At 31.8% G+C, this 6153-nt stretch overlaps 1 pseudogene; it reads right to left on the reverse strand.

Annotated features, from left to right (window-relative positions):
- Nucleotides 1–2844: 2844 nt before the first annotated feature.
- Nucleotides 2845–4742, reverse strand: LOC139525296 (uncharacterized; annotated as a pseudogene).
- Between the last annotated feature and the right edge of the window lie 1411 nt (nucleotides 4743–6153).

Below are 6153 nucleotides of genomic sequence, written 5' to 3' on the forward strand. Positions count from 1 at the left end.
ATTAACCTTTAATTTTTTTTTGTCACTATAGCAAACATGACAGTAAACATTTATCGCCTTCTCTAACAAAGAGATTCGATTCTTTTGTTCTATTTCCACCCAATTTCCGACTGCACAATAAATAGAATAGTAAAAATATGGATACAGCAGTCATAATCGTGTAATAATTTTAAAAGGAACAATTTAACAGAACACAAAAACATCTATCTACAAACACATGCATTGATTTGTGTGTCTGACGTCAGAAAATTGTATACGTCTCATAGATTTGTCGTTCAATGTTCATACAAACATTTTTAAAATTTACATAGGCAATGTTAGCATACATTGTTTAAATATCAGAGGTCACCGTACGGCCTTCAACAACGAGAAAAACCCATACCGTATAGTCAGCTAGAAAAGGCCTCGATATGAAAATGTAAAACAATTCAAACGAGAAAAATCGTCTTGATACATTGAATAACTCTTTTTTCCACTCTTTGTTTAAGCACATGTGCTCGGAAAAAATATACAAATTTATCCATGAGAGGTACTCGAAAGACAGGTTTAGTTAAAAAAAAAAATACCACTATTCAAGTTCTCACGATTTTCTCTTCTTCTTTTCAAATAGACATACATTGTACAATGAAAAACTATCAGTCTTATTGATTCCAAACTCTTTAATTTAGCTATTATTTGGACTGCGTGTTAACTGGAAGCATGGGTGCAGTTTGTTTAAATTATTATAAAAATATAAGTGGGATTGATAATAATTTTCTACTATCGAGTAATCTTTGTATAAAAACCCAGATCGTAAAAAAATGTATACGTAGCTGCTGGTCATTAACATAATATTGCCCAAGAAATCCAATTCTACCAGAGCAATATATTTGTTGATTAGAACACACTTAAAACATATTCTGAGACAGCGGATGCACGTTATGTTACATTGTGAACTTTAAATACATTTTGGGTTCAAAATATAACCTAAAACTACCTTGCAATGTCAATTTTGCATGGTAACCATTTTTTATTTTAAATGTTACATTTGTGTATAAAAATTATATGATTCATTTTGACAAATCAATGTTTTTATCATATATATATATATATATAAGCTGCAGTATTTTTCTTAATGTAGCTGCATAACAATATGTGTATCTTCTGATTTCTTCAGTATATACTATTTTTTAACAGTCACAACAGGTTAAACATTAAGTGCATTGGTTGCAAATGGAGCTTAATTGTATGCATTGTTCCAGAATTGCATTTCTTTGTGTGTTATGGGTTTCTTTTCAGATGAGTTGGGTAACCAAGGCTGTCTTTTTTACATTTCTCCACTATTTTTGTTTGAAAATTGACAGGTGTTCATTGTGTCTACTTTGTTATTCAAACTCACAATATGAAACTTCAAACCTTCAGTCAACTGTTTTTGGTAAATGTCAATAAGATTTTTTCTCTGTTCATTCTTCAAGGGATCATTTTTGTTTACACAAATTCTTTAAAATAAATAAAAGGTCACATTTTCTGTGTATCCAGTTGACAACACGTACTCTGTTGATTTAAAAATGTAGTATTTAACCTCTGTTTACCATGCAGTTTACCATGCAGTTATAATTTGGTACTAAAGAAAACAACCTAATCCTTAAAAAAACAAATATCCTTTTATTCATCCATACTATTATTGATATGCAATAAAATAAAACATTATAAGTACCAGGGAAATGAGTTTGTCTGTCTGTCTTTCTGTCTTTACATCTCACTAGTAAGTTAAAGGGATTTAAACTTACACGCATAAACACACACATGACACATTTCTTTTTGCTTTCCTTTTTTGTAAATATCTCTATTTCCCATATTATCATTGAAAAAGATGTATTTAATCAAATAAGTGCAGATAAACATGCTCACACACACACATTTTCTCTCTCTTTATCTTTTGCTCTCACTCTCACTCTCTTTGTTTCTGTTTCCTTCTCTCTTTTAAATAGAATTTCATCCATGTAAAATATGTATTTTAAATCGATTTTTTGTATATATAGTATTTCATTGCAAAATGAAAATATGAACAAGATCAACTGAATCATACTCAAGGATTAAAAAATACTACCTTTCCAAAATAAATGAACATCATTAACATACACACATACACACTTACACACAAATATAAACAAACAAAATTATTAAATGCAATAAATGATAATTTTAAGAAAATTACTTAATGGTCAACAAGAAAAATAAAACTTTATCTTATGTGACAAAGACTTTGTTTTGAATGGAATGTCATTAATCCAGCCAATGATTTTTTTTGAATTTTTGTAACGACTAGAGATATTGTCCAAATATGTGCAAATCCAAAGAAAAATATTATAAATATTTGTCTCAGGACGATTTATGGAAAAATATACTAGGCAATTAATAGATGCAGTTATTAGATGAAAAAAAAAATGTCTATTCTGAATGAGTTTAAAATTTTGAACCATATTAAAGCTCTTATAAATCCTACATTTGACATATTTAAAAAAGTATTTTGGTTTTTCATGAAAATATACTAAATAAAAAGCATTAGCTGCCTGTATCTACTTTTCAAATTGCCTGTTACAAATTGATTTTATAAGAAATAGCATTTACTATTTAATTATTCAGGCGCAAATTGTTCACCATTTGTTATAGTAACTAGATTGTTATATATAAGGATTTCACAATTTAAAGGCAATTAATTTGATTTTATGATGTCCTTAATCATAAATATATATAAACAGATAATTATCAGACAATATAAACTTCAAGCAATTAAATATATAAAAACAAATAAAATTCATCTATTTACTAATTAATGTTAATGAGGTTATACTGGTAAGGAAACTATTGTCTACTCTTCAATACCAGCAGCTGATGTTGAGTGATTATCTGACAGTGTACATATGAAATGGAGGAATTTCCTGATAAACGTGATGGCTTGAGACTTTTCATGTGCCGCTCTAGTCCCAAATACCACAGCACACTTGCCACATCTGCACAGCATCCCATCATCCGAGCCCCAACTTTGCATGTGCAGTACCATCCACTTACAGGCTTCTGTGTGATCTCACTTGATCGATCATTATAATCAATCCATAATGTATGGATTGTGGATTTGGAATGTCTTGATTGTATTTTTACTTGCAGAAGAGTTTCAGAATCTTTGCAAAGTAAAAGTTCATAGTTTCCGGATTCAGAGAGATGTTCCCTTGTGTATCGTGGTGCCTGTTTTAGCTTGTAGATACCTAATGTGATATCCCTTAACATTTCCTCTGTCAGCTTTGGGAAATTTTCAAGTACTGTGCCAGAAGCATTAATTGGTAGGTATACTGTTCTCCGTCTTATCAGGTTGTTCTCTTCCACATAAGTTTACAGACTGTTTTCTAAGACTGAGCGGTCAAGCATTTTTTTGCTACCTCTTCATTTTCTGGGTTGGAGACAAGAGGTCGTTTGTATTATTTAGTATACCACCAGTAATTTTTACTAAATCACCAATACTGGATATCATTGTATTTGGAACCACCTTTTCCAAAAAATGAAATTGTTTTAATCTGGCATTCGTGCTTTCAACAACCCAGCGACATTTGGTTACCAAGCGTGTTAGATTAGCTTCATTCGTGGTCAACTGTTTTTTTCCTTTTACCATACAAACAGGCATCTTAACCATATACCCCTGAGTATTGAACTGCATCCCTGAAACCCCTATCTACAATGCAGATATCATCATCTTTTAACCATGCTGTGATGTTCTCTAAGTTGTTTGTTATTGCATGTTTAGTTATGGACGCATCGTTATTGTGACCATCTGCAAAGTAAGGACCTAAGATTGACAGAATATAGCCATCTGTGCCTACAATAATCATGGGTTTTACCAATGGACGGTGTTTGTGCATACTGTAAGACATTCTTTGAAAATGGTAATCGCGACTTTTTTTTAATGAAAATGTATGTGCCGTCGAGGACGATTACAGCTTGTCTTGAATCTGTCGTGAATAGTTGCTTAGCTACTGGTGTTGTATGCTTTTTTACAAAATCTTCGTGACTTATATATTGAAAGCCTAGTGTATGTGGAACAAAGGTTTCCATTAATGTTCTTCTTGCTGCATGTATAATTCTCTGTACCTGAGATGTTTTCAACCCAAAAACTGTTCCCAGAATTTTGTTTGACAACCCAACACGGAGTTTGGTAAGAAATACTCCCAGACAAGTCCTTACTGACCTTACTCAAGAACTCCTAACAGTTGACATGTATCCGAGTAAATCACAAAACTGCTCCTTACTCAGTCCTGTTAAGTCATTATAATTTTCTTCCGTCATGAGTGCAGGTATATCAAAATTTAAACGTGAAGATGTCATTTTCATTATTGTTCTTAAATCATTTAAGAGACCTGTTATGTCAGTACGAGAGAAGTACTCATGTTGTTTTGATGACTGTAGAACATCTAATGCTTGTATTTTAAAAAAACCTGCTTTCCATATGTATTTTGCAACATCGACCTTTTTTGGTTAATGAAAATTCCTTTTTCAATAAATGATTGAGTTCTGGCTTCTGATGTTATTGTTACCAGACGATGCCTCGTGTTTCCTTCTTTCTTACATACAATGCAGTACCTGTGTGTTTTTGGTGCAGATTTAATTTCTAGCCTTATTGACTTTGGTGATGTGAAAACATTAGCTGCACATGCTCCAAGAATATGTTCCACATTTTTTTCCCAAGAACTGTTTGTCTCAATGGAGCGAGATCTAATTGTTTTATTGCAGTTTTTTACTTGTTTTTTTTAAAGTTTTGCGGTACAAGATGCACATAACCTGTCTGTATCTTGGACACGTCTCTGCAATTTTTCTGTAAGGAATGTCTTTAATACACCACTGAAGCATCGTCTTCTGTTATTTAGCTGGCATCTTTTCTTACAAAGACAGCAATTGATAGACTTTGTCATCTTGTAAAAATACTGGAATGAAAAAATAAAAAAATTAACACTGTGAAATTGGACCTAAAGAACAAAAATCAAGCTATAGTGAAATTTTGAACCCTTTGGACCTTAATGTAGACCAATTTAAAAAAAAAAGAACCGAAAAATCAAGTTTAGTGTTATTTTGGAGCCTTTGCATCTTAATGTAGAAGAATTTGAAAAAATAACAAACAAATTAAACCAGATGCTTCACAGGGCACAGCTTTATACGACAGCAGAGGTCAAATTCTGAACAGTTTGGGCAAGTATGAACACAACATTCAAGCTTGATACAGCTCTGAATGTGGATTGTGATCAAACAGTTGACACAGTAAAGGTTTCTGATAATGTGGTCTGATGAAGTTGAACTACAAAATATTTGTTTTACATATTATGACCCATCATCCAAAATCTAAATACATGGCCATGGATTGATTCAGAATATCAAAGAATACCAAGAATAAAATGTTTGATGAAATCAAACAAAGTTTAATATTGGACCCTTTTGACCTCAATGTGGACCTGTTTGATATTTAACTGGGCAAAAAAATCAAAAATCTAAATACATGGTAAGATTAAGTATACCAAAGAACCCCTAATATTCAAATTTTGTTGAAATCAACCCAAGTTAAATTTTGGACCCCAATTTGGAAAACTTGAAAACTGGGCCCATAATCAAAAATCTAAATAGATGTTAAGATTCAGCATATCAAAGAACACCAAGATTTAATTTTAGACCCTTTGGACCTTTAGTAATGTAGACTAATTAGAAAATGGGACCAGAAACTCAAAATCTAGCACAGATAGCATATCGAAGAACCCCAATAATTCTATTTTTGATGAAATCAAACACAGTTTTATTTGGGATCCTTTTGACCTCACTGCAGTCCAACTTGATAACAGGCCCCAAAAATCTAAAATCTATAAAATACATGGTTAGATTAAGCATATCAAAGAACCCCATATGTTCAACTTTTGTTGAAATCAAACAAAGTTTGATTTTGCTCCATTTGGACCAACTTGAAAACTGGGCCCATAATAAAAAAAAACTAAATACCTGTTTAGATTCAGCTTATCAATTAATCCTAAGAATTCATTTTTGGTTTAAATCAAACTCATTTATATTTGGGACCCTTTGGACCTTAATGTAGACCAATTTGAAAATGGGACCCAAAATTAAAAATCTAAATACATGGTAAGA

This window comes from Mytilus edulis, chromosome 5 (genome assembly GCF_963676685.1).
Source record: "Mytilus edulis chromosome 5, xbMytEdul2.2, whole genome shotgun sequence".
Taxonomy (NCBI): Eukaryota; Metazoa; Mollusca; class Bivalvia; order Mytilida; family Mytilidae; genus Mytilus; species Mytilus edulis.